The sequence below is a fragment of the Papaver somniferum genome, chromosome 8 (assembly GCF_003573695.1).
Source record: "Papaver somniferum cultivar HN1 chromosome 8, ASM357369v1, whole genome shotgun sequence".
Taxonomy (NCBI): Eukaryota; Viridiplantae; Streptophyta; class Magnoliopsida; order Ranunculales; family Papaveraceae; genus Papaver; species Papaver somniferum.
This window is the reverse complement of record NC_039365.1, coordinates 55,853,924-55,867,495: the sequence shown is the minus strand read 5'-3', so window position 1 is coordinate 55,867,495 and position 13,572 is coordinate 55,853,924.

Here is a 13,572-nt window from a genome sequence, read left to right as displayed (position 1 = left end):
CAGTCGAAATTCTTTTAGCTCGTCCGCTACATCCTTGAATGCTCACCAAAACATGGGTGATCACGCTGTCTGAAAAATAGCTCAAACGAGCTAAGACCGACAAAAACGGTCTCAAAATCCATCCCATCCGTCCGTCTTAGCCGACCTAGTTGGAAGGCTTGGATCGCATCTCGAACGATCAAAGATGTGCCAATGCATTCACCTGTCCCAATTTCATTCCAAATCGATCGACTTGATCATGGGAAGTCAATAAAGCATCAAACTGTTCGATTGAACTAGGGTGGACGCGGACTTCTTAACACCCTAATTTATATTTACGGCAATATGCTACTGCCGCAATTCGATCGTGACCACCCATCTTTACCAGCCAAATCAATTGGCTTAGATCTAATTTCAGATGGCCCAGGAGATGCTAACGCTTTCACCATCGACCCGACTTCAACCTTGGTCGATCGACTTGCTCATAGCAAGACCAAAGCACATCAAATCACCTGCCCAAAGTAGGGCGAACGCGCTGTTTGAAAACCCTAATATTGCTTTGCGGCAACACACTACTGTCACAAATCGATCACAACCATCCATATTTGCAGGCCAGATCGAGTGGCTTATATTCAATATTAGACGGCCCCGAAGGCATCAGCATGATCGCTGGCGACCCGTATTTGCACATGATCAATCGTCCTTTTCGAACTAGCGTTCAGTGCCTTGAATCGCTCGCCCAAAAAGGGTTGGTTGCGCGGCCCCTAAACCCTAAATTACATCAACGGAAATATGTAACTGCCGCTAATCATCTCGTCGGTCCAACTTCGCTAGCCTAGTTGGATGGTGTAGATTTATTTTCATAAAAACAACAGGATAGCATTATGATCACCGACCATCCCTCCTCCACAGGGAGTGATCGACCAAGTGATAGCTCGCCCATAGGGCCCTCAAACGATCACCCAAAGGTGGCCGGTCGTGCTACTTCTTTAAGATGATCAATTCGTGACTGATTTAATCGAGCCCTAAAACAATGATGCTTCTAGCACTTCGATTATTTTTCAGTTGCTTGTTTAAAAGCGATTCTTCATACACATCGATTATAAGTATAAATATTGGTTTCACAAATAATTTATTATTTGACCTAAAAGCACTGTGTGCTTCTTTCAATGACGAGTCTCACGACTCGACCCACTTACTCGAGACATCAAACATGTAACAAACTAGGGGATGTTCACTGGGGTATTGGTCTGGAGGTTTACAGCGTGCGGCGTGCAACATGCCCATTATGAGAAAGTGTCAGGAAAGATTGACGGTTATAGTAATGAGAGTAGTGGGTGAAAATGTGATCAATCTTCCCTCATAACGGAAACACGATGATCACCACCTTCCGCACAACTCCACTTCTCCACTACTTAACTTCCTCAACTTTCTATGAGATCAGGGTGCGCTCAATGACTTATATAAATAGGTTTTCAACCTATTTCAAAGAACACGAAAGTTTTATCAACACAAGCATCCAGAAACCATTTTTTGATAAAAGTCATAAAGCAGCCATACCTAATTCAACATTATGATCTCAAACACCTTCTTCGCTTCCCTCCCTAAGATCAACCCTTCTCCTTCAGTGACCGAATTGAATCTGGAACGACCATTTCTTGGTTTAGGCCAGAGTCTTACAGATAAAAGTACTCCTGTGCAGTGCATTTGTTTAGGGTTTGAATTCGTTTCTCATCAACACACCCCAAATTTACCAAAAACAGCAGAATCAGTTTTTACCCAAAAATATACATCTATCAAAATTGAATGTTTCCATTTTGTAAAGACAATAAAACGTTTCCATTTTGTAAAGACACAAAACTATTATTGTCCACTACTATTCACTAACATACACCACCGTACGTAAAAACCGCCACGCCCACTATCTTTTCCACCACCAGTAATGTTACCACCTCCAGCACTCACAAATACCCGCCACTGTTTCCACAACCCATTGCTTCTTTCACTACCACCATTAAAAATTATTAATATAATTTTTAACTGGGGTCACTGTAGTACAGTGGTAAAGTCAGTGCGTGATGATACCAGTTACCTGAGTTCGAAACTCGCTAGCACCAAATTCTTTACCTATCAATATATATAAATTTTTTAATAAACTTATTTATTAATAAAAATCTGTATTTATCAGATTCATTAAATGAATATTTATCATGAAAAATTAATTAATCATTCATCATGAGTAATTAAAAGGACATTAATTAATAAAGTTTTTATAATGGTTAGTTAAAAAAACCACGCTCGTAGATTTATCCCTCCTAGAAAAATCTCGAGCGCTCTTTATCTAGCCTAACTTAACCAAGATTTGTATTGTATTCTAGACTAGTCCTTGACCCGTGCCGTAACGGCACGGCCCTTGATGTTGGTTAATTTTTAATATCGTACTAATTGTGTCCTGAAAACTTATCAACTCCCGTTGTAGCGGTTTTTGTCTTTTAAATATGATATATCGCGTAACCCATGTCGAATACGCTATCGTTTGGGTTTTGTATAAAAGATGTGTTGATGGTGGTTTTTAGCTTAGGGCGAAAACTGTAAAAGTCTGTCTATCTGACCTGGCATCAGAAGTAGTAGACCTTGATATATCTATGTTTCGCAAGGAATTTGGAGAATATATCAGAATCTGATGAGTGCCTATGTCTCTCTTCACATTATATTCAAACTCAATCTCCTAGATGAATTGTTCACTATTATAGAGCCTAATGAGTATTTATGCTCCTAGTTGCATTACTCACTAATGTCGGATCATGCCTAGTGTTTTCCTATGCTATGTTCTTAGCTGAACTCTCAATATTGATATAACATGACGATTAATGTTCACTAGTAACAGAGTAGCATAAATCTCCCGAAGTGTCAATATTGAGACCTGCATGAAAACACTCACATAGGCTACATCACCCTATGACAAAGAGATCATCGTGTTCACACACCTTTTAATTGAAAGTTAGCGCGATCGAACGCGTTTAAATTCCTTAAAGGAAATCTAGACTGTCCATATCAGTCTTAAGAAATAATCACGGCCACATGATTTGGCCACGCAATTCAATAGACCTAGTCTACTTCTAGCGGAACTAGTCGATCACCGTACGACCACTGACGGGCTCACTAATTCCCCAACCGGTCGGACTCCATCTAGCGCACTCCAACATCGTTGAACGCTAACCCCAATGTGGGTGGTCGCTTTGTTGGCAAAGCGAGCTCAAACGAGCTAAGACCGGCAAAAATGGTCTCAAAATCCATCGCGCCCGTCCAAATTTGCTAGCCTAGTTAAACGACTAAGATCGTATTCCGAACAATCAAAGAGGTGCCAATGTGTTCACAGGCAGCCCAATTTTCTTCCCAGTCGATCGACTTTCTCATTGCAAGTCAATGACGCATCAAGATATTCGATCAAACTAGGACGGACGCGGCTATTTTGAAACCCTAATTTATGTTTGCGGCGGTATGTTACTGCCGCAAATTGATTATGGCCGCCCATCTTCACCAGCCTAATCGGACGACCTAGATTCGATCTCACTCAACGAGAAGGGTGCGGATATGTTCACCGGCAACCCAGCTACACCCATGGTTGATCGACTTGCTCACGGAAACCCAGGAGCGTATAAAATCGTTCACTCAAAGTAGGGTGAACGCGCTGCTTTAGAAACCCTAAGTTGTGTTTGCAACAACAATTTACTGTCGCAAATTAATCACGATCATCCGTCTTTTCCAGCCAAAGTAAGTGGCTTAGATTCAATTCCAGGCGGACCAAAAGAGGTCAGCGCGTTCACTGGCGCCCCGCCTTTGCATAGGACCGATTGGCCTGCTTGAACTATCGCGCAACGCTTCAAATCGTTTAGCCAAAATAGGGTTGGCCGCACGACCCCTATACCCTAAAATTACATCAACGACAATAAATAACTGCCGCAAATCATCTCGTCCATCCAACTTCGCTAGCCTAGTTGGATGGTGTATATTTATTTTCAGAAAACCCACAAGGTAGCATTGTGACCACCGGCCATCACTCCTCCACAGGGAGCGATCGACCAAGTGATAGCTCACCCATAAGGCCCTCAAACGATCACCCAAAGGTGGCCGTTCGTGGTGCTGTTTTAAGACGCTCAATTCGTGACTGATTCAATCGAGCTCTAAAACTATGATGCATCTAGCACATCTATTATTTTCAGCTGCTTGTTTGAAAGCTATGCTTTATAAACATCGACTATAAGCGATGCTATGCAAATATTGATTTCACAAATAACTTATTATTTAACCTAAAAGCACTATATGCTGATTTTAGCGGCGAGTCTCATGACTTGACCCATTTATTCAAGATATCAAACATGTCACAAACTGGGGGATACTCACTGTGGTATTGGTCTGGAGGTTTACAACGTGCGGCGTGCAACGCGCCCATTACGAGAAATTGTCAGAAAGGACGGACGGTTAATAGTAATGAGAGTAGTGGGTGAAGGTGTGACTAGTCTTCATTCATAACGGAAACACTATGATCACCACCTTCCGCACAACTCCGCTTCTCCACTTCCTATGAGATCAGGGTCACCATCTAGTGCATACCCCGCAACAATGTCACTGTTATGTGCTAAGCAGGGGACTTAATGTTGATGGTGGTTTTTAGCTTAGGGCGAAAACTGTAAAAGTATATCTACCTGACCCGGCATCAGAAGTAGTAGACCTTGATATATCTATATTTCGCAAGGAATTTGGAGAATATGTCAGAATCTGATGAGTGCATATGTCTCTCTTCACATTATATTGAAACTTAAGCTCCTAGATGAATTGTTCACTAGTATAGAGCCTAATGAGTATTTAAGCTCGTAGTTGCATTACTCACCAATGTCGGAGCCTGCCTAGTGTTTTCCTATGCTATGTTCTCAGCTGAACTCTCAATATTGACATGACATGACGATTAATGTTCACTCGCAACGGAGTAGCATAAATCTCCCGAAGTGTCAGTATTGAGACCTGCATGAAAATACTCATATAGGCTACACCACCCTCTGACAAAGAGATCAGTGTGTTTACGCACCTTTTAATTAAAAGTAAGCGCGATCGAATGCGTTCAATTCCTTAAGGAAAATCTAGACTCTCCATATCAGTCTAAAAGATGATCACGGCCACATGATTTAGCCATGTAATTCAACCAGCCTCACCTTCTCATAACAGAACTAGGCGATCGTCATGATAAACACTGGCGGGCCCACTAATATCCCGACCAGTCGAAATTCCTTTAGCTCGTCCGCTACATCCTTGAACGCTCACTAAAACATGGGTGATCACGCTGTCTAAAAAATAGCTCAAACGAGCTAAGACCGACAAAAACGGTCTCAAAATCCATCCCATCCGTCCGTCTTAGCCGGCCTAGTTGGAAGGCTTGGATCGCATCTCGAATGATCAAAGATGTGCCAATGCATTCACCGCCGTCCCAATTTCATTCCCAATCGATCGACTGGATCATAGGAATTCAATGACGCATCAAACTGTTCGATTTAACTAGGGTGGACGCGGCCGTCGTAAAACCCTAATTTATATTTACGGCAATATACTACTGCCGCAAATCGATCGTGACCACCCATCTTCACCAGCTAAATCAATTGTCTTAGATCTAATTTCAGATGGCCCAGGAGATGCTAACGCGTTCACCGTCGACCCGACTCCACCCTTGGTCGATCGACTTGCTCATAGCAAGACCAAAGCACATCAAATCACCTGCCCAAAGTAGGGCGAACGCGCTGTTTGTAAACCCTAATATTGCTTTGCGGCAACACACTACTGTCGCAAATCGATCACAACCATCCATATTTGCAGGCCAGATCGAGTGGCTTAGATTCAATTTTAGACGGCCCCGAAGGCATCAGCATGATCGGTGGCGACCCGTCTTTGCACATGATCAATCGTCATGTTCGAACTAACGTTCAGTGCCTTGAATCGCTCGCCCAAAAAGGGTTGGACGCGCGTCCCCTAAACCCTAAATTACATCAACGACAATATGTGACTGCAGCAAATCATCTCGTTCGTCCAACTTCGCTAGCCTAGTTGGATGGTGTAAATTTATTTTCAGAAAAACAACATGATAACATTATGATCACCGGCCATCCCTCCTCCACAGGGAGTGATCGACCAAGTGATAGCTCGTCCATAGGTCCCTCAAACGATCAACCAAGGGTAGTCGGTCGTGCTACTTCTTTAAGACGATCAATTCATGACTGATTCAATCGAGCTCTAAAAAAACGATACTTCTAGCACATCGATTATTTTTCAGTTGCTTGTTTAAAAGCGATGCTTCATACACATCGATTATAAGCGATGTTTTATAAATATTGGTTTCACAAATAATTTATTATTTGACCTAAAAGCACTATGTGCTGCTTTCAACGACGATTCTCACGACTCGACCCACTTACTCGAGATATCAAACATGTAACAAATTGGGGGATGTTAACTGGGGTTTTGGTATGACGGTTTACAACGTGCGGCGTGCAACGTGCCCATTATGAGAAAGTGTCATGAAAGATGGACGGTTATAGTAATGAGAGTAGTGGGTGAAAATGTGATCAATCTTCCCTCATAACGGAAACACGGTGATCACCACCTTCCGCACAACTCCACTTCTCCACTACTTAACTTCCTCCACTTCCTATGAGATCAGGGAGCGCTCAATGACTTATACTAATAGGTTTTCAACCTATTTCAAAGAACACGAAAGTGTTATCAACACAAGCATCCAGAAACCATTTTCTGATACAAGTCATAAAGCAGCCATACCTAATTCAACATTATGATCTCAAACACCTTCTTCGCTTCCCTACCTAAGATCAACCCTTCTCCTTCAGTGACCGAATTGAATCTGGAACGACCATTTCTTGGTTTAGGTCAGAGTCTTACAGATAAAAGTACTCCTGTGCAGTGCATTTGTTTAGGGTTTGAATTCGTTTCTCATCAACACACCTAAATTTACCAAAAACAGCAAAATCAGTTTTTACCCCAAAATATACATCTATCAAAATAGAATGTTTCCATTTTGTAAAGACACAAAACTATTATTGTCCACTAATACTCACTAACATCCACCACCGTACGTAAAAACCGCCACGCCCACTATTTTTTCCACCACCAGTAATGTTACCACCTCCAGCACTCACAAATACCCGCCACTGTTTCCACAACCCACTGCTTCTTTCGCTACCACCATTCAAAATTATTAATATAATTTTTAACTGGGGTCACTGTAGTACAGTGGTAAAGTCAGTGCGTGATGATACCAGTTACCTGAGTTCGAAACTCGTCATCACCAAATTCTTTATCTATCAATATATAAATATAATTTTTAATAAACTTATTTATTAATAAAAATATGTATTTATCAGATTCATTAAATGAATATTTATCATGAAAAATTAATTAATCATTCATCATGAGTAATTAATAGGACATTAATTAATAAATTTTTTATAATGGTTAGTTGAAAAAACCACGCGCGTAGATTTATCCCTCCTAGAAAAATCTCGAGCGCTCTTTATCTTAGCCTAACTTAACCAAGCTTTGTATTGTATTCTACACTAGTCTTTGACCCGTGCCGTAACAGCACGGGACTGGATGTTGGTTAATTTTTAATATCGTACTAATTGTGTCCTGAAAACTTATAGACTCCCGTTGTAGTGGTTTTTGTCTTTTAAATATGATATATCGCTTAACCCATGTCGAATACGCTATCGTTTGGTTTTTGTATAAAAGATGTGTTGATGGTGGTTTTTAGCTTAGGGCGAAAACTGTAAAAGTCTGTCCACCTGAACTGGCATCAGAAGTAGTAGAGATCCTAATGAGTATATATGATGAGTACCTATGTCTCTCTTCACATTATATTCAAACTCAAGCTCATAGATGAATTGTTCACTAGTATAGAGCCTAATGAGTATATATGCTCCTAGTTGCATTACTCACTAATGTCGGAGCCTGCCTAGTATTTTACTATGCTATTTTCTCAGCTGAACTTTCAATATTGACATAACATGACGATTAATGTTCACTCGCAACGGAGTAGCATAACTCTCCCGAAGTGTCAATATTGAGACCTGCATGAAAACACTCACATAGGCTACATCACCCTATGACAAAGAGATCATCGTGTTCACACACCTTTTAATTGAAAGTTAGCGCGATCGAACGCGTTTAAATTCCTTAAAGAAAATCTAGATTGTCCATATTAGTCTTAAGAAATAATCACGGCCACATGATTTGGCCACGCAATTCAATAGACCTAATCTACTTCTAGCGGAACTAGTCGATCACAGGACGACCACTAGCGGACCCACTAATACCCCAACCGGTCGGACTCCATCTAGCGCACTCCAACATCGTTGAACGCTATCCCCAATGTGGGTGGTTGCGTTGTTGGCAAAGCGAGCTCAAACGAGCTAAGACCGGCAAAAACGGTCTTAAAATCCATCGCGCCTGTCCAACTTTGCTAGCATAGTTGGACGACTTAGATCGTATTCCGAACAATCAAAGAGGTGCCAATGTGTTCACAGGCGGACCAATTTTCTTCCCAGTCGATCGACTTTCTCATTGCAAGTCAATGACGCATCAAGCTATTCGATCAAACTAGGACGGACGCGGCTGCTTTGAAACCCTAATTTATGTTTACGGCGGTATGTTACTTCCGCAAATCGATTCTGGCCGCCCATCTTCGCCAGCCTAACCGGACGACCTAGATTCGATCTCACTCAACGAGAAGGGTGCGGATACGTTCACCGGAAACCCAGCTACACCCATGGTTGATCGACTTGATCACGGGAAGCCAGGAGCGTATTGAATCGTTCACCCAAAGTAGGGTGAACGCCCTGCTTTAGAAACCCTAAGTTGTGTTTGCAGCAACAATGTACTGTCGCAAATTAATCATAATCGTCCGTCTTTGCCAGCCAAATCAAGTGGCTTAGATTCAATTCCAGGCGGACCAAAAGAGGTCAGCGCACTCGCTGGCGCCCCACCTTTGCATAGTACCAATCGGCCTGCTTGCACTAGCGCGCAGCGGTTCAAATAGTTTTGAAAGGATTCGTAAGCTCGTTAACGCTATTTGACCGGTCAAGAGACGATTTACTCTATAATGACTTGATTAGCTAAAGATGAATCTTAATTGATAGAAATTAGTCAAAAAATAATTTGAAAAAAACAATAGTACCATGAGATATATTTCGAAAAGTCATGCGAAATGGATTATTCAAACGCGTATATCGGATACCAGACGAATAAGATATCGCACTCAGAAATTAGTCAAACTTCCGTTGACCTTTCCATTGACCTGACCTAAACCGGACATCTCATTAGTGAAGGGTCACCCCTTAGTAATTTTAATGGGATAGTCATAGTAAATTTTAATCTACCTTAAATTAGGCTAAATTAATAAATAATGGCATATAGTAATTAATTAAGCTAATTAACTATGATGCATTATGTTAACCCGACATTATGGATGGAGTTTATCCTATTCTTTTCTTTAGCTGGTGATGTTTCTATTTGGAAGAGTGAAGGGTGAGTCATTGAGTACTATATAATTGATTAAGAGCTATAGTTAGAGAAAGAGAGTGGTAATGATATCGATAGTTTGAGAGAGGTATGAAAAGAGAAATTGTTACTTGAGGTATACACAGTACAAGGAGAGGATGATGTTGGTGGATTTGGAAACATGTAGATTCAGTGATTTGATAAGAGATTCTAGAGAAGAGTGGACCATTTAGTTAGAAGCTAGTTCATGGTGGTGTATGGGAAGAAGGAAGGGGAGAATCATGATTATAGGTTAATTTAAAAGATGGTGGAGATGATGGAACATATCCAAATAATTTAGGTAACTTCTTCCAATGATTCTCTTATGATAGATATGATTTGGGTTGTTGTTAAATAGAATAAATAGAATAGAACCAATCTTATTCTTGATGCATGAAAACTCTTTATTTTATGTGCATGGTATTTGTGTCTCTGCCCTTAATCTATAGACTTGTTTCTGTACCTTAAGATACGAATTAGTATGAGCTCTATGAACATGAATTGTAGTTCATTACGTGTTGGTTCCATGCATATAAAGTTTGTCGATTTCCTATAAGAAACGAGTGAGATATGGTTGTTCCAAAAAGACTTGTTGCAGCTGAGTCTATATGTAAACAGTCACGTTTATCCATAAATATGTGCTTGGTACGTTAGGTTATACTTAGAACTGGAAAATATTCAGTTCGCAAAGTTGGGTGATCTGTTGATTCTAGAGGTATTTTGTAAAAGGGTCATATGTTTATTTTGAAATTAGGGTCTGGGTCGAAGAACGTGTAGTTGATGCGTTTGGGTCATAGACTAACTTTGACTGTTAAATTTTTTACCAAAATGCCCTAATAAAAAGATTAGATGATATTAAATTATAGCCCGTTAAAAACATAACTGCTTGTACACAGACATATCAACGAACAGTTCACCTGCACATTCTTGCATCTTTCTTCCGCAATGGCAAACGATGTAGAAATGTTGGGGAAACTATGTTCTCAAATGAAAAAACATATGTAGTCTTTATATACACCATTAGTATCCATATATAAATGGAGCCTACGTCCTACATGATTACCACTTCACCATTGGTTACATAACTCTTAGAGACAACTAACAATTGGTAAATTTCTCATGGTTCAGTATCGAGATGTCTAAAGAGAAACTGGTATCTTCAATGAAAATCATCGATAGATTTTTGTCGTAGCAAAGAGTTTTATAAGTTGAGATTCACTTTCACTACTGAACCGTACCCATCAACTATCCATAACCATATTTGAGAACTCTCAAGTCTAATAGCCACTACAGCGAACTCAAAGGAATGGAAGCTTTAGTGAAAAGGAACGGAAGAAGACCAAAATTCAGCATAAAATTAAAATGGAAGATGACTGAAAAGGGTGAGATATATATGTTTTGAAAATATCCCAACAGTCAACGCTAGTCAAACATATGGTCAGGGTGCTTGGTAAAGTAAAAAGGTCAAACACCAAATTTACTAACGGTCATTGGTTAGTCTACAACCCAAATGTATCAACTTCATGTTCTACGACCCAGACCCTAGTTAGGCAATAAACATACAACCCATTTACAAAATAACTCTTGATTCTAATGAACCAAAGTTTGTTTAATTTAAATTTATAGACTGTAATCTAGAGACCCTTAAAGAGGACCACATAAGCTGAGTTTAGTATCCAACACTTAGAATATTTTCAAAGGATAGTGAAGAAGATGAGTGAGTCAAATCGTTGGATCAGTTGACTCGTCTGACTCGATCCGAGTCAGACCTACTTATGAGTATTTTTTATGGGCCGATTTAGTGGACCGTGCCGGTTTGGCCCGTGGACTAGTGTTAGGGCCATAAATGTATTTTGAGTTTTTGGACCATTTATGGTCCGAAGTAGCTTTTGGTTTCTTCTACAAAGTTACAGGTTTTTTCGAGGGGTTTACGATGATACCCAACTTGACCCCATTTGGATAAGTAGATATTGTTTTAAACCAAAATTACTTATTACCAGGTTATAGAACTATATTAATAGAACTAGAACCATTAGTTATTGACTAAGTCTATAGCTGGAGACTTGTATGAAATTAAGTTGTGAATCTTGTGTGAGCCTGTTGGCTAATTTCTTAGAATGATTGTGTGATTAAAAGTTAGTGTTTATTAACAACGATCGATTCAAAGGATGAACTAGTGGATCGTGGATCTCGAGGTATGCATGGCTTGTCATCAAAACAGGTGGGAACTCTGCAAACTTCTTGTAATCATTAAGCTTTCTTTTATCAGCGAGCATGATGAGTCTTTACTATTTGAGTGCATAACAACGTATACTGTGATGTTCTATTTCCTGTATCTTGAGTATAATGTATATGTTGTATCTGTATGTATGGTGTTTCTATGATGTGTTGTGTTTGATATGCATAGTGAGATTTCCCTGCGAGGAGTGTCTGTGTTTCCCCACGGCTCTTAGCTAAGTTAAGTAAGGCGGTAATTCATTCGTCGACAATATTATTTAGTAGGGCGGTAATTCATCTGTTTAAATATTATTATAACTATTTCATTAGTAGAGCGGTAATTCATCCGTTATGGTATTGTTTCTTATTAATATAGTAGGGCGGTAACTCATCCGTTTGAATATTACCTAGTAGGGCGGTAATTCATCCGTTACGATATTATATATACTATTTTATCTGAGGGAAATCACTCGTGTGCATATTATACTTGTTTGACTAACTTTCTGGTCTTAATGGTAATATTCTGAATCATGGTTTGTATGGGCATTCTGTGTGGACGATGTTATTATTATTGATTAGGATTTCTCTTGCGTCGTCTTCTCCAATGAGTTTGGCGAGGTTAGAGTGATACTTGCTTCATGATGCATAAATAGCTGGATGATTACTTTCTTCTTGTTTCTTTCAATTTATACTCTTTTAGAACTGTGAAACATGTTAGTGATTACTTGAGAGTTATACGTTTTTATTGAGCACCCTTTTGGGATGATGTGCTCATTCGTTCCCACTTCATTTTCAGTTACCAGAAGAAATGGTGCACGAGAAGATATTTGTTTTCATAGTTTAAAGCGTTACCGAATTGTGTTATATTTATGTATCTTTTGTATACGTGTTTTCTTTATTTATTGTAGAACAACATACTAACATATTAATATCATTTGAGAGTTCTTCACTTATAAATATCAGAGTATCAGAGTGTCGGGTTCAAGTTGGTTTTAGTTCATATTATTATGATTCTTAAAATTGTCAAACTGGAATCTATTCTTCAATTTAGGTTGTAATCCTATCATCAGTTTATGATTTGGGTCGTCACAACTTGGTATCAGAGCTCACTATTAGGTCATACATGGGAAATGGTTGATAACTCTTAATGCCAGATAGATAGCTAGATTAGTTTAGAACGGGATTGGGTTGTGATATAAATCTTAATAACCAAAAGCTCCTAAGAACTAAAATATTTATTTGATTGATTCATTCATTTTCTTGTTGTGTGTACATAATATGAAGTAAAATTTGTTGGTTAACGCCAATATATAGTCTAGAAAATGATAGAGATTAGATGATAATTAGTTTAAAATCATGACCACGTAGTCAAGGCACTGGTGAAAATATTGATGTTAGAAATTTCGATAGATCCCAAATTCATATTGGAACTATTAGTATATCTTTACATGTATGTAGAGCTAACTATGACAGAGTTTGTTAAAATTTCCGTAGGATCCATCTTAGTTACTTACAGTAACCAACAAAAAAGTTGGCACTTGTAATGTCAAGTTTTGATTATAGTGGATAATTTAATTATCCATAACTTATTTTTTTATCCTATTAAACTAACATTTGATATCGATTTGCACTTCATTTGCGAAATGAAGTTAAGTTTTGCCATAATTTGTTGTGTTTTAGATGTATACACAACAAGATTATTGTGTGCTTAATAAATTTTGGGTGGGATAATAGTTCGATAATTAATATTAACACTGACAATAATAACACTAATAATCA